The sequence below is a fragment of the Pan paniscus genome, chromosome 18 (assembly GCF_029289425.2).
Source record: "Pan paniscus chromosome 18, NHGRI_mPanPan1-v2.0_pri, whole genome shotgun sequence".
Classification (NCBI taxonomy): Eukaryota; Metazoa; Chordata; class Mammalia; order Primates; family Hominidae; genus Pan; species Pan paniscus.
Window position 1 is genome coordinate 95232559 of NC_073267.2, and position 23326 is coordinate 95255884.

The 23326-nt window shown below is 55.9% G+C and overlaps 1 protein-coding gene across 5 annotated transcripts in view; it reads left to right on the forward strand.

Moving 5' to 3' along the window:
- The window catches only part of GSE1 (Gse1 coiled-coil protein), a 502305-nt gene that overhangs the window by 310894 nt on the left and 168085 nt on the right, over positions 1 to 23326 (forward strand). The gene's annotated exons all lie outside the window — the stretch shown is intronic.

Genomic DNA, 23326 nt, shown 5'->3' on the forward strand with positions numbered 1-23326 from the left:
CGCAGCCCAGCACACAGCAAGTGCTCCATGAAGCCTGTGAACAGTTGTTTCTGGTCCCTTCTCTTCCACCAGGCGATGCCCAGGCCCCCAGCCACTGTCTCCACCCTCTTGGCAGGCCCTGTGGGATCAAGTGTCTCCGAGGCGGCGGGCTGAGACGGATGGGCCTCCTGGCCGCACACCTGAGAACATGCTGGCAAAAGCGTTTGCTTAATTAATTGACTTTGAACGAGGGAGCCCGTCCCCATGTAAACCTAGCAGCAGGCTCGGTGCTTGCCGCCGGGATGCTGCGAATGCAAGGCTAGACTTTAAATAAGGGCGTGATTATTGTTTGAATAATTGAAGAATGTTGGGGAGCTTGCAGTCCTCGCTGTACCGTCCCCTGCCAGCAGGCCTCTGGGCCCTGCCCGTCACGGGTACAACTCTGCTGCCTCTCAGCTGGGACAGTGGGGGACTTTCAGACCTAAGCGTTGGAGGAAACCTCCTCAGCGACCCTCCCCGAGAGGTGCGTCCCTGTTTTCCAGATGGGGAAACTGAGGCAGAGCTGGGGTTACCCCAGAAGACCCTCAGATTCGCGGTAGGATGACGTCCCACACTTGGTGACTTTATGTGGCTCCTGGACCAGTTATGCCGTGCAGGAATATGCCCCTTCATAGAACCGCAGTGAGGTTTTTCCATCCTAACAGTCTTCCAACTGGGGCGGTGAGCAAGGCGTGGCCAGGGGCCAGTGGGTCCCACACACCTGCCTCTCCCTTTCTCCTCCGCGGGTCCCCTGGGAACCAAGAGAGGGGTCTGCGCTCAGAGCCAGCATAGCCAGCAGGACTCAGATGGGAGCCTGGATTCCCGTTTCTGCCAGTGATCGACAGGTTCCTTCTGGAGATAAATTAGTTTTTAAAAATTAGTTGATATAAATTATCCCTCCAAAACCCAGACCAGAAACAACAGATGGATTTGAAGGAGTAAGTAAATACTACAGGGCAGGGTGTACGCAGCCGTGGCGGAAACCACGGAAGTGGCCGTTGAGTGTCGAAGCCAGGGAGACGCCTCCGCGACACAGCAGGGGCCACCATTGGTGCTTCAGGGGCCAGGCCCATTGGAACAGATTTTCTGCACAGCAGCTTACGTGTCTCCTGAGGGAGGGGCTGTTATTTCCCACATTTTTACAGCTGGGGAAGTAGGCGCAGAGAAGCTCAGTAACCTCCTTCAATTGCACAGCAGAGGCCCGACTCAAAACCAGGGCCCTGGCACAGAGTCCCTCTCAGCCGCTCCACCTCTGCTCCATGCGCCGGATCTGTGCCTGGGGTGGCCCCTCTTCTGTAGCCAGCGCCCCCGCCTTACCTGTCTCCTTGGGCCCCGTTTCCAGTTCACGGTCTTTGCCCTCCACTGTGATGGCCATGTGGGTGCCGCCTCACCCTGTGCCTGCCCTGGGCGTGGGCTGCACCCCGAATCTAGCCTGAGGAACCTGCCTGCTCAGCCCTCATTCAGCCTTGATTCCTCAGCACCTGTCCTAGGCCCGGGGCCAGGCCCTGGGGACCCAACAGTGATGCCCCTTGCCAGGCTACCCGTTGTCCAGATGGTGCGGTAGGGCCACTTCCGCCACCACAGACAAAAGCAGGATTTATGGTTGTCAGAAAACCATCTGGAACATTCCGGGCAGCGTTCACGCCACCACACCTCCCAAGGAAGTGGAGCGACAGCCTGTGCCCGGAGATAGGCACCCCAGGGCCACCCACTCACGGTTTCCCGCGCCCAGAGGCATGGATCCCAGGCCCTGCATTTTCCCAGAGAATGGCGTTGGTCCGGAGAGGGAGAGACAGGAGCCTGCAGTCACACAGCAGGGTGGGCCAGGTCCCGTGCAGCCCTTGTGCAGCCACTGTCACACCAGGGGCGGTGGGGAGCCCTGTCCTCCTCCTCTTCCTCCCCTGTGCCTTCACTTCTGCCTTTATTTCATGTTCCTGGGCGGCAAAGGAGGGAGCCAGGCACGGCCCCTGCTCAGGCTCTGCCTGCGGCGCCTGCCGCCTGCCGTTCTGGGAGGGCATCCTTCATCCCGCAGGCCTGGCTGCCACCGCCGCCGCGTTAAGGACAGATGGATTACAGCTAATGAGCCTGCTTGCACCATTAGCACTCGAGAGCCTTCCTCGGATTAAAGCCGTGCGCAGCCCGCCGGGCCAGCTTGTCACTCGCGAGGTGGGCGCCGAGGCGGCCGGCTGTGCATCAGTGTGCCCGTAATTGTTCCTGTAATTGGGCCGCCTCGCTCCTGGGGAGCCTGATGCCACCCTCCCTAGGGACGGCAGGCAGGCAGAAGCAGCCCTCCCCCTGCAGCCCCTACCCAACTCGGGCTCCAGGTAGGAGCTGGGAGCTGCTGCTCCGGGAAACACCCACGTTCTTCCCCCAAACACACACGGAGAGGGAGCACAGGCCCCTTCACCCCGGCCCTGAGGCCATGAGCCTGCACCGGCGGCTGCCTCCCCTCGATAGGGGCCCTGTTCTGGCCCAGAAGCCTGCTAGGGGGTGTCATGGCCCCATTCTACAGATGGGGACATAACGGCAGCTCAGTGCAGTGAGGGTGCCCACCTCAGGTGCAGCCCTGCCAACTGGGGACACCCCATGCCCAGTCCCTCCAATTGCAGCTTCTGTCCTCACCTCCTCTTCCTCTTCTCTCCCTCCCTACTCCCTTCCTCCCTGCCTGTCTCTCTCCCTCTCCCCTTCTCTCTCTACTCACACATAACACGCTTGCACACTCACACACTCATTCACATGCTCCCTTATACTCACAGGTGGACGCTGTCACCTGCTCTCACTCACACGTACGCACACGCTCCTGCTCTTGCACGCATGTTGTCACGTGCACACAAGAGCCCGGGAAGCCTTCCAAGGGCAGCAGGGACCCTCCCCTGTTCTCCCCGGCGTTGCCCAGGGCCGCCGTTACCCGGCAGCACAGCTCCCACCTCTTGGCATGGCAGGCATCAAAAAGACATTGCAGCCACTGAGTGGCACTAGGTGGCTCCGTTCGGGGGTGGCATGTCTCCTGTCTTAGAATTTCAGGATTCCAAACTGATAAGGCCTTGCCTCTGTGTGGAACCGTCCACGGCTCCTGTGGTGTGGAGTCTCCTCTCTCCTTGAGGGGCCCGCCCTGGCCCCCAGCCTCGTCCCACTCCTGCCCTGGCGAGGATGGTGGGAGCGCCGTCCCGCCCTCTGTCCTGCCACCTCCAGCAGCCTCTCCATGCCCGGGATGGAGCGGGCATCTGTCCTGTTGCACAGGCTGTTCTCGGGGGTTCCCCCAGCCCCCCGTTTGTGGCTTGTGAGAAGAGCCCTCTCCCTCCCTCCTGGCATGGCTGGGGCCTCGCCGGTGCCTGGTGCTCAGTGCGCATTTCTTGGGATGAGTTTAGCTGTTGCTAAACATAGGCTGCAGGATTCAGGCGAAATTATAGTTTTTTACTGATGAGTGGTCATTTTGTGCCTAGCCCTGTGCCCACCTCAGTATAGGCACCCCAGGGACTTGGGGTTCACGGGTGGTTGCTATGTACCCCAGGGGGTTCTGATGCAGGGAGGCCTTGGGCCATGCTGGAAGGCGAGAATTCCAGAAGCTTCCAGAGGCTGCCCTGCCCCAGCGGATGGGCTCTCTGTCCAGTTGGGAAAAGAGGGGAAGCAAAACGGGAGCAGAAGAGATTGTCCTGCTCGAGGTGAGCGTGGATACAAATAGCCTCTCACTGGGTGTCACCTCCTCACCCCCCCAGGAAAAATTCTGCATTTACAAAAATGACTGAGTCTGCCTTGCACTCACAGCCTTGCGTCTCCTCCTGTCACGTGGCGAGCTACGTCCCGTGGATACAGAGGAGTGTTTTAGAGCTCAGGCTTTGCAGAACTGAGCTCTGGGGTCTGTAGAGTGTTCCTGGCTGTGACAGGCATGTCGAGGGCCTGAGAGCCCTCGCATGGTCTACGTTCGCACCTGGGCAGGCCGATTTCATAAACACTGAGGCCTCGTTATGAGCCAGGAAGATGTGAGCCCACAGTGACCACATTATTCCCCTTATTTCTATCTGTGTTATAGATGGGAAACAGGCACGGAGAGGCTAGGTGACCCGCCCAGGTCACACAGCTGAGAACGGCAGAGCCAGGCTCTCGAATGCAGGTCCCCAAGTCCAGGATGGGAATCACCCCGCGATACAACCTTGATGGCGACCCCAGAATAGAAGCAGGGAGCTGGGGGCTTGGGGCCAGGGCTGTGCCCTCGGGAAATGGGCGGTGGTGGGGGAAGGAGGTGGGTCGTCCAGGCCACTGCTCACTCTGGAATGGTGGAGCTCAAGGCAGGCATCTGTGTGACCTTGCACGGTTAACGTGCCCTTTCCGCCTCAGTTGGTGGTCCCTCAAGGCCGTGGCTCCTGGCCTCACAAAGGGTGGTTCGGGGCAAGGGTTACCCACCCATCACTGATGCCCCTGGCACCTCTAGGGCTATACCCCAGTGCCACTCGTCACTCCTCTGGGCTCTGCAGAGCAGTGGCAGCCCCACTGCCTGGCCATCGAGGCTCCTAGCAGGACCAGACAAGGGGAACCTGGGGGAACGTCCTGGAGTCTGTGGCTGTCCTCGCTGTGACCTTGCAGGGCCATGCTTCCCTCTGCAGCCAGGAAGGAGGCGGAGGAAAACCCGAGTGATGGGGTTGGCTTCTGGAGGGCCTGTCCTTCCTCCCAGGGGACATGGGCCCTGCTGCCTCATCTTCTTCTTGGTCCTTCCAGCTCTTCACTTTCCCCATCTAGCATCCTCGTCCTCTTGCAGTCTTTTCTCCACTTAATTCAGCTTGTCTGCCCGCCTCCGTTTATTAAGCTCCTACTGTGTGCTTAGGAGTATGCTCAGAGTACGAACAGAGGATGGGAGCTGGTTCCCATCTGTGGATGTCGCACATTCATTTATTCTCACAGCCAGCACGTTACAGCCTACGGGGCTCTCTGCATGGCTAAGCTCTAGAAACGCAGGGTCTTGTTGCAAGTCTGGCTTATTCCTCTCTCAGCAGGTCCAAGTTCCCTGTTCCTGCCAGGTCCTGAACTGACTAGTTACGAAATGCTCACAGCCAGACAGGGAAGGGCAGACGCACCAGGGACTCAGGTTCTCGGTGAAAAGAGCCACAAGAGAGGAAGTTCAAGGTGCCTCAGGAACAGTCTTTCCGGAGGTGATGAAGTTGGACTTGGGTTTTGAAGGATGTGCGGGAGTTGTGAGGTGGAGAGCAGAGGACAGAGTGATGGAGACTGAAGGAGGACCTTGAGCTGCCTCTGGGAGAAGCTTGAGCACACCAGAGAATTAGGCAAGGGCCTCTTCGTCTGGGGACCGGGGGGATCAGAGGTGGGTGATTTCCTGGACAGTGTGGCCAGAGAGGGAAGGTGAAACAGCAGAAGACCCCCCGATTCTAACAGACCCCCGGGGGTCAGATTTGGGATGAGGGCCATCAACAGCCCTGGCCTTTCGTTTTTAAGTTGTTAGTGTTTGCAGTGATTCTTTCCCGCTCCATGGGCAACATGGTACAAATTACACCAGGAAAAGCGGGTCCAGAGCTGCTGTCTGCAGACCTTTCTGTCATGCTGGGAAGTATCCATGTCTGCAGCATCCCGTGTGCTACCAGTGAGCTACCCACAGCCTGGGCAACGCAGGAATGGAATTTTAATTTTATTTCATGTTAATTAGCTTAACTTTGAATTGAAATCATCACCTGTGGCTATTCTACTGGACAGCTCAGGTCTGGAGTCAGAGACCCTCTCCCTGCCCCCAGCCAGCCCTTCCCCATCCTGGATGGGCTGTTGAGCCGGGCCGGTGAGAATTTTCTGAGCAACGTCCCTGCCACCAAGATGCAAGAGGCTAGTGGCCCCTGCCTGTCAGTGGGCACTGGGGGCTGGGGGTCTGCCTAGAAACCAGGTGGCACATGGCTCCAGCACCATCTGCCTCTGCAGTTCTCAGAACCGCTGCAGAAGCTCTCAAGCAGAGACAGGCAGTGGCATATCGCCCCTCCAAGGAGCAGGGACTGTGCAGCCATCGGACCCAGACACACAGCCAGTGCCCACCCCGCAGCGCCTGCCCCACAGCCCCCGCCCCATAGCACCCACCCCACAAGCCGTGTTTCACTCGTGAAGTTGCTACGCGGCCCGCGCCTCCTTCACAAGAGGATGGGCTCTTCCCAGCTGAACCCCCAGTGTGGTGACTCAGACCCCGTCTGAACTGGGGTGAATATAGCGTCCCCTCAAACGTCATGTCTGCCCAGAACCTCAGAACGTGACCCTATTTGGAAATTGGGTTTTTGCAGATGTCATCGAGTTGAGGTGAGGTCACATGGGACTAGGGTGGGCCCTAAATCCGATCTGATTGGTAGTTTTTAGGAGGAGAGACAGGCAGGAAAGGCCACGTGAAGACAGGCGAGAGTGTAGCCGTGGCAGCCACAGCCACGCAGCGCCCACACCCACCGGGAGTGGGAATGAGACAGGAAGGACCTACCTCCTTTAGAGCCTTCTGAGGGGGCACAGCCCTGCCCACCCCTGGATTTCAGACTTCTGGGCTTCAGAACTGAGAGAGAAGAAAGATCTGTGGCTTTATGCTATTTGCAGTCCTGTGTTATGGTGGCCCCTGGAGACATACAGGTGGGGGTGGTGGCAGATACCTGCCTTGGCCTGCTGGCTGCTGCTCCAGTCTCCCTTGTGCTAGATGTTGAGTGGCACCCTGGCTCCATGCTGAGCCCTCCCACAGGCTGAGGGGCCCAGGAGCACCTCGTGTTTTCTGTGTTCACTGGAGGAGACAATGTTCTATAAATCAACGAGAGCTGCTAGGTGCTCATGTGGGCAGGTGGGGCCTTCACGGATGCCAGGAGCTGGGACCCGTCTATCCCTGATTCTGCTGCCCTGGGGCACACCCCTGGGCCTTGGTCTCCTCATGTGTAAAAGGGGCAGCAGGGTAGAGCAGGTGATGTCCGCAGAAGCGCCCATTCCTGCACCCCCTTCAGAGGTCTAGATCCTCAACTTGACCTCCCAGGCCTAGGGCATCGTAGCCAGAAGGAATGATGATGTAGGAGGCTGTCACCATGGCCCGCCTGCCTGGCTCCCAGGCCAGCCCCTCACTCGCTAGCTCCTGCTGCTCCTGAGGAGGTGCCCGGTCACCGCAGAGAGGCACCCCGAGTGCAGGCGGCCACACCGCGAGTGGATGCTGTGGCTGCCCCGACTTTGATCCCAGGGCGGGAACGGAGAGCACTGTGACTCCAGCCCTGGCTCGGAGCACCATATCCATCAATAGAAGAGGAAGGCTCTGTGCAGCAGTAGCGTGGGGCCTGCCGGGCAATTGATTTAAATCATTTTATAGAGAACCTATGTAAAATAAAAAGCCTTTAATCACATTTGTATCCATTTCCAGGCTCAGTAAATCAATTTGAATTGAGCTGGGTGCCACGGTTACAGCTGATTAGCCTGTGTATATATGGTCAAATTAATGCCGGCCAAGTCTGCTGGATGGGGGCATAGCCATTAGCGGCCCCGGGAGCCTCCCCAACACGGGGCTGGACTCCACACCCCGATCTCTCCCCCTGCCTCTGGCCGCCAGGGTACCCCAAAGCCCTCCTTGAGGTAGGTCCTGCAGGCGCCAGGGGAGGGGTACAGCTGGGCCCCCCAAGCCCTGTCGCAGGGGGGGCGGCACCAGAGCAGATGGAAAGAGCTTTTGAGCCTTCTCAGCTGCAGCTCAGCCCGGAGCCGCTAGTAGGCACTGTTGTGTTCACGCAGTATCAGGCCTCAATTCAGGCCTCTGGGTGCCACCTGGGGCCACGAGAAGGGACCCAGGATCAATCTGTTTCTTCACCCAATGTTCACTGAGCACCTACCAGCACCTGGGGTGCCCTGGAGCCACGAGGAACAGTCCCTGCCCTTGGAGACAGACAGGAAGCTCCCTACAGGAACAGGAGAGGCGGGGTGTTGGAAGATGCGGGGTATTCTGGGGGGCTGGGTGGTGGTTTAGAAGAGAGTGTGTTGGGAGGGGCTTTATGAGAAGGTGATATGTGCCGGATGACTTGGGGGGCCAGGGTGTGAGCCCAGAAGCTGCCCTCTGGCAGGGGTGCTGGGGCGCAGGGAGGCCTGGCCTGTGGGCGAGGAGGGCGAGAAGGCTGTGTGGCAGCTGGAGGGAGCTTGGGCTCAGGCGGGGCCATGGCCCGCCTGAGGAGTCAGACATGATGGTGGAGGAGGCGAGAAAAGTGGCCGAGCCTGGTCTCCTTTCAGGAAGGGGCAGCTGGTACCCCGAGTCCTCCTGGGAGCCTGAAAGCCAGGTCTCAGTGCCACAGTCTGATGAGGAGAGGGGCAGAGTGGGGGTGACACTGGGCCTGGCTAGATGCAGCCTGGAGGGTGCCCCTTTCTTGGGAGACACAGCGCCCCTTGTGAGGTCAGCCAGGGGGTGGCTGTGGCCTGTGTTGACACCACATGGCTCCATTCATGTGGACAGGAGGTGCCTTCTGTTTGCCTGTCCCTGTCCCCGCCTGGTGCTCTGAGCACCCTGTGGGCTGGGGCATCTTTCTGCTTACCTGGGCACCACCACCACCACCGAGGTGCTGGGAAGCTGACCCCTGGACACGGGCAGCCAGGCCTGGAGAGCTGGCTACCACTGGACACGCCCGCCCCTCCGAGGCAGCGGGTGCCAGACAGGCTTGGCCGGAGCCTCCGGTTGACTTGCTTTTCCTGCTTGTCAGAACCAGCTTTTTGGCGGGGACACAGGGACCTTGATGGTGAGCGTGTTTGATCTATAAATAGACTAGAGGCTGCCGGAGGCTGCGCTGGCTGGGAGCTGCCCCCGTCGGCCTGTGCTGAGGTTTCTGGGGTTCCATCTCTAGCAGTTTGGGGACTCAGATTCTGTCCCCGTCAGCAGGCCCCATCCCTGTTTGAGTCCCCCTCTCAAATCGAATCCCCTCCCCCTTGCTGCACGCTACTTTCTTAGGAATTCTTTGCCTGGAATTCCAGCAATGATGGCAACAGCAGTAAATGCTTACCTGGTGCTTATGAAATACCAGCCCCTGTTCTGAGGGCCTCAGCCATGTTCACTTTTTTAATATCCGCAAGAGTTCAATGAGGGGAGGTACTTTCATATCACCACTTTACAGATGGACGACTAGGGCCCAGAGAGGCCGAACAGCTTGTCTGAGGCTCCACAGCTCCGAAGTGGCAGAGGTTGGATTTCAACACAGGTAGTTTCCAGATTCAGCGCCCTTAAGTAGCCACACTGCCTACCAGAGATGACACAGTCAGGCCTCTTCCCTCCCAGAGGGAGCCGTCCCTGGGGGATTCTGACACATGACCTCACGGTGCCTTTCTGTTCCTTCCTGAGTTTGCCTGGAGTGGTGCTGGGCTCAGATCACACATGTTCATCCTAGGAGTATTTGCTGAGCATCTGCTATGAGCCTGGAGCAGGTGACAGAGCAGGGACAGAGGTAGACACCCCTGCCCTGGAGGAGCTTATCGTCTCTGTGTGTGTTGGGGTTGGCTTTACACGTCCTGAGAGTATGTGATCGGTCTGTGGATATGCGCACTAAGAGAGCTCAGAGCTAGTGCAGGGTAGGGAGCCACAGGGCTGGTGCCAGTGGGGGACAGCGGAGGCTGGTGGGGGGATGTTGGAGCAGAGGCCTGGAGGAAGGGAGCTGGTGAGCCCTGTGTTCTCCAGGGAGGGGCGATGCAGAGGCCCCAGGCAGAACTTTGCTGTGGCAAATTCCCATTGCACCTGGCTTGAGGTTTAAGACTCTGTATTAGCCGAGGCAGGGGGATTGCTTGAAGCCAGGAGTTCAAGACCAGCCTGAGTGACATAGTGAGACCCCATTTCTATAACAAAATAATATTAGCTGGGCAGGGTGGTGCAAATCTGTAGTCTTCTACTTGGGAGGCCAAGGCAGGAGGATTGCTTGAGTCCAGGAGTTGGAGGCTGCAGTAAACTATGATCACACTGCTGTACTCCAGCATGGCCAACAGAGGCAAACCCCATCTTTACAAAAAATTATAATATTAGCCAGCTGTGGCCGGGCACAGTGGCTCACACCTGTAATCCCAGCACTTTGGGAGGCCGAGGCAGGCAGATCTCCTGAGGTCGGGAGTTCAAGACCAGCCTGACCAACATGGAGAAACCCCATATCTACTAAAAATACAAAATTAGCCGGGCGTGGTGGCACATGCCTGTAATCCCAGCTACTTGGGAGGCTGAGGCAGGAGAATCGCTTGAACCCGGGAGGCGGAGGTGGAGAATCGCTTGAACCCGGGAGGTAGAGGTTGTGGTAAGCCGAGATCACGCCATTGCACTCCAGCCTGGGCAACAAGAGTGAGACTCCGTCTCAAAAAAAAAGAAAAATAAAAAAAAAAGCCAGCTGTGGTGGTACACATCTGTAGTCCCAGCTACTTGGGAGCTCCTTGCTTGAGCTCAGGAGTTCAAAACCAGCCTGCGCAATATAAGTGAGACCTTGTCTCTACAAAAAGAAAAAAAAAATTAGCTAGACATGGTAGTGGATGCCTGTAGTCCCAGCTACCTTGGGAGGCTGAGGTGGGAGGATCGCTTGGGCCCAGGAGTTTGAGGCTACAGTCACAACATTGCACTCCCGCCTGGGCGATAAAGTAAGACTCTGTCTCAAACGAAAAAGTCAGTGTATTCGTTCCCTAAAGCTGCCATTAAGAACTTACCCGAACAGAGGGACTTGTAACAACAGAAGCTTATTCTCTCCCAGTTCTGGAGGTCACAAGTCTGAAGTCAAGGCATCAGCAGGGCCGTGCTCCCTGTGCAGGCTCTAGGGGAGGATGTTTCCCTGCGCCTCCCAACTTCTGGTGGCTTCTGGTGGCTCCTGGTGTCCTTTGGCTTGTGGCCGCTTCACTACAGTCTCTTCCTCTGGCTTTGCGTGTCTTCTTGTAAGGACCCCAGTCATGTTGGACTTGGGGCCCACCCTATTCCAAAATGACCTTATCCTTAGTAACTAATAACATCTGCAAAGATCCCATTTCCAAATAAGGTCACCTTTTTTTTTTTTTTTTTTTCCCAAGACAGGGTCTCACTCTGTTGCCCAGGCTGGAGTTCAGTGGTGCAATCCCAGCTCACTGCAGCCTCCACTTCCAGGCATGCCCCACCACGCCCAGCTAATTTTTTGTATTTTTGTAGAGATAGGGTTTTGCCATGTTGCCCAAACTGGTCTCAAACTCCTGGACTCAAGCAATCCTCCCTCCTTGGCCTCCCAAAGTGCTGGGACTGCAGGTATGAGCAACTACACCTGGCCCCAAATAAGGTCACATTCTGAGATTCTGGGTGGATATAAATTTGGGGGGAACTCTATTAAATCTAGTGCAGACTCAGAAGCTAGAAGGGGCTTTACAGCTCACCAAGTGTGACCCCCTGTTCTTCTGATGAGGAAGCCAAGCCCAGAAGGGCGAGGTGCTTCTGTGGCAGCCCCCACACAGAAAGGAGGTGCCGGGCCCTGTCCCCTGCCTCTGCCGGTGCAGGCTTTCTGTATCGAACCCCTGCTGCTTGGAAACAGGTGGGCTGTGGAGATGTCAACCACTGGGCACAGGGGCAGAGCCCAGCTGGGTCCGGCCCGGCCCAGGAGTTTCTAGGTCAGGCTGGTAGCCTTCCTATGGGCTATGATCATGCTGGGCTGTTTCCAGCACTAAATTATTTAACATGTGGCTATTCTAGTGTTCTTTGTCCTTCGGGAGGAGGGGAGAAAGGGAGAGAAAAGCTCAGTATGGCTGGGCCTGTTCCCCGAAAGCCAAGGTTGGGGTCCCTGAAAATACTGACCCCAAGTCAAGCTAGTTTGGAAGACCCTGCCCATAATGTTTTCTGAGGCAAAGGGTGGCGTGGGGCGAGGAGGGATCACCGGAGTGGGAGTCCCGGCCTGTGGTTCGGTAGTGGCAGCATGAGCCCTGCTAGATTGCTCAGGACACCGACAAAGGCCGATACTGTCTTGCTGGGTTTGAAGGTTTGAAGCTCAGATGAGAACATGCTGGGAACATTTTATTTATTTATTTATTTATTTGTGTATTTATTTATTCATTTATGTTTTATTTTATTTGAGACAGAGTCTTACTCTGTCACGCCCAGGCTGGGGTGCAGTGGTGGGATCTCAGCTCACTGCAGCCTCTACCTCCTGGGTTCAAGCATTTCTTATGCCTCTCAATAAGCTGGGATTACAGGTGCGCACTACCACGTCTAGCTAATTTTTTAAAAAAAATTTTTAATAGAGATGGGGTTTCACTGTGTTGGCCAGGCTGGTCTCAAAACTCCTGGCCTCAGGTGATCTGCCCACCTTGGCCTCCCAAAGTGCTGGGATTACAGGCATGAGCCACTACGCCCAGCCATGCTGGGGACATTTTAAAGCCCTGCCAGGGCAGTTAAGGCCTAATCAAGGCCTCCGGGAGGCTGGAGGAGGGGAGGCTGAGTTTGAGGCCTGCCAGAGCAGCTTGTCCTGATAGAAAGGATGCCAGAGCCTGGAGACCTGGGGTGATTCATCGAGCATCCCTCGGTCTCAGACTCCTCATTTGTCAAAAGCCGCGGGGGGACCTGCCTCAGAGCATCGCAGGGAACCTCGGGAATCGATTGTTCTGCAAGCCAGAGCTGGATCCCGGGTGCAGAATCCATCCAAGCACTCTGTATGGGGGCACAGCTCAGAGCAGGGTCTCCGGCTTCATTTCCCCAGGGCCCGAGCCTGCGGTGACAGTGACTTGACCTCGCTCCCCAGAGGTGAGAGGTGCCCACTTTGCAGCCAATGGCAATTCCCAGAACCATCCATCTCCCGCCACCCCGTGCCTCCAAGGCCGTCGTCAGGGATGAGCGATGGGCCGCCCCTCGCAGGCCCGACCGGGATGGTTACAACAGGTTTATGCTGCGTGAGTGATGGCGTTTGCATGGCTGACGCCGAGCACCGCTGGGACCCAACAGTGTTGAAAACGAGATTCACAGAGAGCAGAGTGATAAGCACTGAGTGGAAGCTTCCAGAGAGGGAACCATTACTGCGCCCGGGAGACCAGCAAAGGGTGCTGGGGAGACGGGCAGCCCGGGTGGCCTCGGTGGGGCGTGTCTGCGGAGTGGCATCCAGGCCAGCTGTGGGCAGGGGGGCCGACCCACCCACCGCTGGCAGCTTTTGCAGGCTGAGGGCAGAAGTGGAATTGGGGAGAAACTGACTTGTTTGCAGGGAGCTAGGACCATGCTGTCACGACATATAGAGAGTGCTCAGGAAGATTCAAAACCTGATTCGAGGCCGGGTTCCTTGGAGGGTGTGAGTGATGGTCGGGGGTGCACGAGAGGGAGGGGCAGGAGCAGAGGGATGCTGTTGCCAGGGACCCAGGACAGGCAGGGCTGTAAAGTGCCCCTCACCTGCTCCTGTCACTGGCCAGTTTGGGGCTCAGGGCAGCCCCTGTGGCAGGAGGGTTTCCACGTCCCCCCTTTTGGTCTGGGTCCTTGTTTTTTTTTTTCTTGAAATGGAGTCTCACTCTGTCATCCAGGCTGGAGTGCAATGGCTCTATCTCGGCTCATTGCAACCTCTGCCTCCCAGGTTCAAGCGATTCTCCTGCCTCAGCCTCCCGAGTAGCTGGGATCACAGGCACGCGCCACCACGCCCCGCTAAGTTTTGTATTTTTAGTAGAAACAGGGTTTCGCCATGTTGGCCAGGCTGGTCTTGAACTCCTGACCTCAGGTGATCCACCCGCCTCAGCCTCCCAAAGTGCTGGGATTACAGGCGTGAGCCACCATGCCTGGCCCTGATCTGGGCCTTTCTGGTCCCACTGAAGCTGCTGGGTCTCCTGAAGGCGGAGTGGGTGGGCGCACCTCTGGTGTTAGACCTCCTTCTCTGCCTCCTGCATTTTACATTGGGACTCTCGTGGCAGCAGGGATTCCTAGATCCTAGCACATGTGGGACCTGGAGTGAGAGGCTTCAGCCCTGTGCCTCAGTTTCCTCAACTATAGAATGGGGCTGTAGAGCTCTCCAGGGGCCCACGGGATGGTTGGGATAGACAAGGTCGTGTGCGTGAATTCTTCAGCCCAGTGCCCAGCACAGAGTCACGGTTCCCTGAGAGGCACCCCGCTCTTATTTTTAGTTATTCTTTCTAATGGGAACCTATTTTTCTCCTAACAGCCATCTCACAGCAAACTGCTGAAAGGGACCAGGCCTCCTATGTCCACGCAGCAGTATGGTGTGGCATGAACTTACACCTTTGTCACATCTACAAAGACCCCATCTCTACATAATGTCCTATGCATGGTCCTGGGATGGGGACATGGACACATCTTCTTGGGGGACACAACCAGCACTTTCTTCAAGGTCTGGGACTGGGGAACCTGGGGTGGGGCAGACTGCTTTTCTGCACCCCCGGCCCACAGCCAGCACCATCTCAGCACCTGACGTGGCAACTCTGTTAGTCCCCACAGCCTCCCTGGGAGGGTGGCGCTCTTGTTATCCCCTTTTTACAGATGGGAAACCAAAGCCTGGGGAGCTGACATCGCTTTTACCAGAAGTCTGACAGCTGGGAGGTGGGGGAGCGGGCGACGAGGGACCCCACGCCCTGACCACCGTGCCTGTGTGCTCCGCAGGAGCACCACACCTCAGTGGGGTGGGGATGGGGTGGGTGCCTGGATCTGGCCCCACAGGGGTGTGTGGGCAGGGCCGTGCTGGCTGATGAAGGAGAGTGGAGCTGGTGGGAGGAGGGAAGCACAGTACACACTCCCCCGTTTGTTCTGCAGGCTGCGATTCCTCTCCTGGGATCCTCCCAGCCTGTGCCCATCCTTCTACGGCACTGAACTGCTGGGGCGTCCTCAGTGAGTCCCCTTCCCCACCCCCCAACACACATGCATAGATGGCTACACAGATATACACATGGACAGACATCCAGACACACAGACACACATGGACACACAGATACCCACACATACAGATGAACATATACACACATAGACATGTACACACATGCACAGACATCCAGACACACAGACACACACGGACACACAGATACCCATACATACAGATGAACATATACACACATAGACATGTACACACATGCGCAGACATCCAGACACACAGACACACATGGACACACAGATACCCACACATACGGATGAGCATATACACGCACAGACGTGTACACACATGCACAGACATCCAGACACACAGACGCACATGGACACACAGATACCCACACATACAGATGAACATATACACACATAGACGTGTACACACATGCGCAGACATCCAGACACACAGACACACATGGACACACAGATACCCACACATACAGATGAACATATACACACACAGACATGTACACACATGCACAGATACCCACACATACAGATGAACATATACACACATAGACATGTACACACATGCACATACATCCAGACACACAGACACACACGGACACACAGATACCCATGCATACGGATATGCATATACATGCATAGACGTGTACACACATGCATACAGACACACAGACATACACAGAGATACATGCATGTACACAGACATCCATGCATATAGACTCACGCATACACCCCCATGCATACCTTACATATGTATAAACACATGTGTATATATGTACATACCACACACATCCACACGTGCGCACCTACAACCTAGACACCCCCCACACTCACACGTGTATGCACACGACAGCACACAGTGGTGGCTGTGACCGCAGGGGAGAGGGCTGGGATCCCCCAGGGCCTGGGAGCTTTCACCTTCTTCGGCTTGGGCAGTGGTGCAGCTGGCCAGGGGTGGCACAGGCAGGCCTCACTTGGGCTCCAGTTGAAGGAACAGCTGTCTGGCCCAGCCACACTTCCCCCTGCAGAGTGGCAGGGCCATTGTGGTTAGAGCCACTTGCACCTGGCCTGGGCTGACAGGCAGTGAGCGGCATTGCACAGACCGGGGAGAGAAGATGCCAGCTCCAGCAAGTGGAAGCTTGATGCCAGAGTGGGGAGACGGGCAGGGCTAGGGCCACCATGTGACCTGCATTTGGTGGAAGGCAGGGCTTTTTCCAGGAGGAGTTGAGGCCAGATGGGAAGTGCAGAGGAGTGAGACTGCAGGTTCTGAGCAGGGGAGGAAGCCCCTTGGTATCCCCTGAGTATGAGTAGGACTCTAGGACTTGGGAGACTCCTGAGAGTGGCTTCTGAGGCCAAGGCCCGGGCACAGTGAAGCTCATAGGATCTGCGGCATGAAGGACAACCCAGATGGGCATCAGCGAGACGGCGCCTGCCAGCTGTCAGAGAGAAGGCAGGAAAGTCACTTTTTTTTTTTTTTTTTTTTTGAGACGGAGTCTCGCTCAGTCGCCTAGGCTGGAGTGCAGTGGCGCGATCTCGGCTCACTGCAAGCTCCGCCTCCCGAGTTCACGCCATTCTCCTGCCTCAGCCTCCCGAGTAGCTGGGACTACAGGCACCCGCCACCACGCCTGGCTAATTTTTTGTATTTTTAGTAGAGACGGGGTTTCACCGTGTTAGGATGGTCTCGATCTCCTGGCCTTGTGATCCGCCTGCCTCGGCCTCCCAAAGTACTGGGATTACAGGAGTGAGCCACCACACCCAGCAGAAAGTCATCTTTAAGAATGCACCTCAGGGTGAATGTACTTAATATCCCAGAACTGTGCACTTAGAAATGGCAAAGATGGCAAATTTTATGTGCATTTTACTGCAATTAAAAATAATTTTTAAAAATTTACGTAAAAGGTACAATTTCAACCCACCCTCCAGTACCATTTTATACCTGCTAGGTCAGCCCCCAAACATAAAAAGATAACATATGTTGTTGGCACAGTTGTGGTGAAATGGACAGACTGTTGCAGCCCAAGCATCACGTACATGGGAAAAACCTTTCTGGAAAAGCAAAAAGGCAAAAGTGGAAGCAAGACCCATGGAGACGTTTCTTCATTTGGATTCCAGAAATCCCATGCTGGGGAATTTATTGTAAGGAAGCAAGTCGTAGCAAACAGACACACAAATGGGAGAATGCAGATGTTTTGTTTCTGCAGTAAAATCATGAGACCACCCTAAACACCCCACCACAGAGCAGTGGTGTTAGTACTGTGGAATATTAGGGCCCCCTCCATATCATCATCCCCAATATTGCAAGAGCTAGAAAATAACCGGCTGCCAGGTGCAGAGCGAGGCCTGCTCAGTCTGGAAAAGGTTTGTTCTTTTTTCTCCTCCTGTCCTTCTGGGGAAGGGAAAAACAAATGGGAACGTGTTTTGTAGTTCACGCGGATTTCCTGCAAACCTCCAGAGAAGTGATAAACAGATCTTTGCATCCTGGTGCTGGCTAATTTGTTTTCAATAGGTTTCAATCAATTACGTGTGGTCTTGGGGAAGGGGAAGTGCACCAGTAATTGGCTAAAATAAATCACTCGGCACTTCAAAAGCAGCTCTCCACTGACATGTACACAGCCCAGCCTTCGATTCCTAATAAACAGGCGCATTTGTCCCCCAGCCCCTGGGTCCCCGATCTCCATGGGAACTGCGCACCAAGGGTCTGGGAGGAGAGGCACGTCGTGGCAGTGATGGATTTGGGCACGCTGCAGAGGGCACCCGAGTGGGGTGTGCCAGGGCATCGGCCAGCCGCTCTGCTCTGCCCCTCTTCTCCATGTCACCCTTCCTCCTCCATTTCACCCCCTCCCCCCATCAGTGTCCCATGGCTGCAGACACAAAGTACCAAAACCGGGGGATGGAGAGGGGGCTTGAAACAACAGAAATGTATTCTCTTATGTCATAAAGGCCCGAAGTCCCAGGTCGAGGTGTCTGCAGAGCCATGCTCCCTCTGAAGGCCCCAGGGGAGGATCCTTCTTCGCCCCTTCCAGCTTCCTCACAGTCTCTGCCTCTGTCAGCACGTGGCTATCTTCCGTGTGTGTGTCTGAGTCCCTTTTCCTCTTCTGCTAGAGACTCCATCTTGGGATTAAAGGCCCACCCTACTCCAGTATGGCCTGTTCTGTTTTTTTTGTTTTTTTTTTTTTTTGAGACGGAGTCTCACTCTGTTGCCCAGGCTGGAGTGGCACGATCTCGGCTCACTGTAAGCTCCGCCTCCCGAGTGCACACCATTCTCCTGCCTCAGCCTCCCGAGCAGTTGGGACTACAGGCGCCCCCCACCACGCCCGGCTAATTTTTTGTACTTTTTTAGTAGAGACGGGCTTTCACCGTGTTAGCCAGGGTAGTCTCAATCTCCTGACCTCGTGATCCGCCTGCCTCGGCCTCGCAAAGTGCTGGGATTACAGGCGTGAGCCACCGCACCCAGCCAAGTATGGCCTCTTCTTAACTAATATCTGCAAAGATCCTGTTTCCAAATAAGGTCACATACACGGTTCTGGGATTAGGACTTCACCTTTTTTTTTTTTTTTTTTTTTAGGGGATGGAGTCTTACTGTGTTGCCCAGGCTGGAGTGTAGTGATGCAAATCATAGCTCACTGCAGCTTCAACTCCTGGGTTCAAGCGATCTCCCGCCTCAGCCTCCTAAATAGCTGAGACTACAGGCGTGTGCCACCATGCCCAGCTAATTTTTTAAAAATTTTTTGCAGAGACTAGGTTTCGCTATGTTGCCCAGGCTGGTCTTGAACCCCTGGCCTCAGCAACCCTCCCACCTCGGCCTCCCAAAGCACTAGGATTACAGGCATGAGCCACTGTGCCTTGCCAAAACTTCAGCATATCTTTTGGAGGTACCAGTTCAGCCCACAACACCCCCTTTTGGGTGAGAACCGCTCAGGTCAGGCTGCTGCCCACCGATGCTGCCCCTTGGCTGTGTGGCTTTAGAATGGGAACCCACCCCCGACAGGGCCCTGCCTCCACCCCTCATTCTCCAACAGTTGCAGACTGGATCTCCTTCACACGAGTAATTTTATTTCTGAATTTCCATCAGGCCCTGGCAGAGCTGTCATCTAAGAATATTTTGTTGGGGGGCAGGGTTGGAGGGGCTGCTCTCCTCACAGGAGGCTCAGCCGGGGAGCCAGATGTCCACCAAGAGCTCTCTCTGGCAGGAAGATCCCGGGAGGAGGGGAGTGGGTGTCAGGGGCACTCGATGGGGGTCCGTGGGAAGGGACTGTGCTGGCTGCAGGCGCTGAGCCTGAGGGAAGGCAGCTGGAGGTTGGGTGAGATGGGATGGAACTGCCCAGCTGAGCTTGGGACAGCCAGGGGGACCATATGGGCTGCGTCCCGAGAGAACCTTGGTGACACCTCGTGCGTGAGGTTGTAGGACCTAGGTGCGTACAGTGGAGTTCGATCCTGGCAGCTTCCCCAGGAGATCAGCCTGTGCTGTGGGTAGCGCAGGTTCATGGCCCTGTGTGTGCCGCCCTGAGCACCGTCAGCTCATCTGCTCAGAAGGACAGCTCCCAGGAGGGAGGAAGCAGGACTCCTCCCATTTTACCAATGGGGAAACTGAGGCTCAGCAGGGAGCAGTCTGGTTCCAAAGTTCCCGCTATTACCGGTGAGTGAGATTCTGAGGGCAACCGGGCTTCCGGAACTCAGCCAGCGCTGGGCCAGGCCTGAGCCAAGGCCTCCACCTGGTGGTCCGAGTTCTTGGTCTGTGTCTGCCATGGTGGCTGCGAGGCCTCTGCTCTTGAGATCATGAGCTAAAAGAAGCTGGAGAAGGAACCCTACAGGGTCAGAGGCAAGGCTACCGCCGACCTGCAGGGGAGCCTGGGGTCAAGTTCAAGGAGCGAGCTGGGCAGGGCCATCTTGGTGTCCGTGGAGCCGGGAAGGACTGCGTTTACTCTGGCTTGTCCAGGGATCCTCTGAAACTTGAACAAGATCAACCTGGACTGGAGAGCAGCAGTGGCCCTGGGGACCAGGAGCAAGCAGGGGGGTGAAAAAGAGCTGCCTGTTCCAGGAGGCCAGGGCTGGGTCCTCACGGAAGACAGAATGCATGGCGAGAGGAGGATTATCGGAGGAGACAGACAAGGTCCAGGGCTGGAGGGCGATGGGGGTAAGAAGGCTGGGAAAGGCCCCATGAGGAGACCACACTGAGCTTGTATTTGAGCAAAGACAGTGGCAGGAAACCATGTTGACATTGAGGGGTGCCCCGGGCAGAGGGCACGGCCAGTGCCAAGGCCCTGAGGTCTGAGCTCACCCAGACCATTGGTAGAACAGCAGGAGGCCAGAGTGGGTGGGAGCCACTCGCGGGATTAAGTGAGACGCTGAAGCCAGGATTTCCATTCCCTGTGACTTTCTCCAGCATCCAGGGGTCACCACACGGGTGTCTCAGGGAGGGTCAGCTGCCAAAATGACCTGGTGGAGAGGCAGCGCCCAGGAGGGAAGGGTGTGGGCAGGTGCAGTCCTTCCTGCCCTAGCTCCCCAGCCTCCACCTGCCCTCAGCTGCCACTCCTCCTCCTCCTCCTCACAAATCATGACCACCTAATGAAGGACCTCGGCCTTGAGAGAACTCCGGGGCCTCTTGCTCTGAGCCAGGTCAGAGCCTCCACAAAATTACAGCTGTGAGACACGGCGAGGGGAGCGGGGCCTCTGGCCCTGCTGGTAATTACGGCCCACGGAGCTCTGATTGCCGCAGTCCAATTAATTAAACACGGCAGCGACCCAAATTATGATCTCTTGCCTTGTACCAAGCAGTATTTTTAACCTTAACTGTCGGGGCTGAACTTAAATTTCCTATCTGGACAGAAGTGTCACCCGAGGGAGAAGAAGGCAGTGTCGAAGCAAACCTCGCCGATGACAGACCCTGTAATTAGAAACTGTAGTGTCCCCGAGACTGGTCTTTAAAACTGTCAGAAGCCAAGCAGCCGTCATTTGATACAAGACTATCATCACCCGTGAACCCATTAGCTGCAGGTAAATAACATATTATGCCAGGGACGGAAAGCAGCCAGGCTGGGGAATTCGCCGGCGCTTAATTAGGACCGGCAGTGCGGAAGATAGATGGTCATCCTTTTTGCTCCCTTCATTAGGAGGGAGGGTCAGGTGTGGCGGTGGTCACCGGAGCCCGGGCTGCCGACCCTGCAGAAAAGCGCCATCCGCCGCCCGCCCTCTGCCTCCCACGGTGCTGCCCGCACCTCTCTTCCAGGCCTGTGTTTACTGCTGATCCCTACCAGCTGGTAGTATTCTGCAGGAGTCCATGTGTGAAGAGAGGTTGGGTGGAACAGGTACCCCGCTCAGCAGAGGGAATCTTGGTGAAGTGGGCTGAGGAGGGTGGGTGTGGACCGTCCCTGAGGGCCACCCCCAAAGCCCACGATGTAAGATGGGCACTTGAAGGTTTGCAAAGCCTATTGTGAGCAGGTGGGTTTGGACTCATGCTGCGGGCCACACACTTTCCCCTTAGAGGCAGAATTGTGGAGCCCTGATCTGGAAAGGTCTTTTGAGACCCAGAGGTCTGGCTTTCCAAAGCTGCGTGTGAGGACAGCTGCAGCCCGCAGAGCGGTGACAGGGGTACACACGTGCATGTCTTCTGACTCACCAGCCACCTGATGGCTATTTTAAGGTGTTTCCAGGTAGCATACGGTTAGTGTGAAGCCGATGAGTCTTTGGGGTCTGGGCTCAGGGACAATTGGGTTAAATAGTGAGTGATTGCCACGTAATTAGAATTGGGAAATAAAGAGATGAAAGAAAACAATTTTTAAACACAAATAAGAAATTTAAATAAAAAAGAAAAAAATGGCAGGTGAGCCAATTTAGATAAATATTAAGTAAATTTATTTGTCGGGATGTCTGGGGCTGCAGGTTACAGAAAACGTTGACTCAAATTGGCTTAAACCATCTGGGAATTTTTAATATCCCAGAACAAGGGGGTACAGAGCTAGGGTGGATGGGGGGTGCTCCAGGCCGGTGGCTCTGGCCTTGTCTCTGCCCCTCTATGTGAGCATCCTCCTTGGCCTTGCTTGTTGGTGCATGAATAATTTATAGGAAGATGAAGGTCTGAAAGGAAGTTATGACGATGAAGTCGCTGCATCGAGAGTTCGGTCTGTTCCCAACCATTCTCCTCGTCAGCATCACATGTGCACACACATGTGCACGCACACACAGCCCCACGTGACCCAGCACTCCCATCCTTCACTTAGGCCAAATTTGCCTTCTCCTTTTCCGGTTTGGATCCTGGTTTGTTGAATGTTGGGCCTGGCCCTGTCATGTGCCTAGGGATGGACTCTCTGGCGCCCAGGGGAGGATGGTGCTGTGGGTGGGAGGCGCCCCAAGAGCAGGGTGATAGGGTGATGAGCTGCATCTGCTGATGTTCATGTCACCTGAGGCCTTTCCCTCACTTTTCAGGGCCTGCCATGCGATCAGGGACACCCGAGACCACTTCCAGCCCCAACTTCCCATGCGCGTGGGAGTCCCACCCGGGAGGCCTTCCACACATGCCCATATCAGTCACAGCGAGTGCTCCTGGGACTGTGATGGTGCCTGTCACTCTGCCTGGGGGCTGGGGAGGGTCACAGAAGATGGTCCTTACCTATCTTACAAAGAATTCAAAATAGAGCCCAGGCCCTGGGAGCATGATTTTAAGGTGCCGCTGTGGTGTCAGACCCACCATTCCAGTGCCAGCTGTGCCACCTGTGTGGGCATCAGTGTCCATCGCTGTGAAATAGGACATTACAGGGTGAAGTTGGGAGTGTCGGGGGGCACATGCTCAGGGTCTGGCGTGTATAGACACCCCTAATACATGATTGTGATCATGATCACAGAATCTTCTGGAAACTCTGCCTCCCTGGAATTAAGAACAAAAGGTAGGCCAGGTGCGGTAACTTGCACCTGCAACCCCAGCACTTTGGGAGGCTGAGGCCAGGAGTTCAAGACCAGCTTGGGCAACACAGGGAGACCCCCATCTCTATAAAAAATAAAAATAAACTAGCTGAGCATCGTGGTGCAAGCCACTTGGGAGGATGAGCCCAGGAGGTCAAGGCTGTAGTGAGCTGTGACTGCAGCACTGTGTTCCAGCCTGGGGGAGACCCTGTCTCCAAAAAAAAAAAAAAAGACCTGGTGCCACCCTAAACATCTCCAGTTTGTGTGCAAGTTTGGAGTGCCTCCTGAATGCCACGTTCCAAGAGGGACTCCACAGTGAGTCCAACCAGGCACCCACCCCCGGGGAGGTGACCTGCAGACACCAGCTGTTGTGAGCAGTTGTGCAGCAGAGCTTCCTATGGTAGCTCCGGCCAGCGGAACTTCCTGCATCCATGGAGCAATGTCCTGTGTCTGGTGTGTCCCTGACGGTCACCGCCAGCCACATGTGGCTCTCCAGCATTTGGAATGTGGTCCGTGAGGCCCAGGAACTGAATTTTTCCTTTGATTTTATTTCAATAATTTAAATGTAAATAGCCACATGTGGCTACCGTATGGATGGCTTGGCTGTATTTGCAGGTGGGGAGGAGCAGGCACGTGGGGAAGGCTCAGCTGATGGAT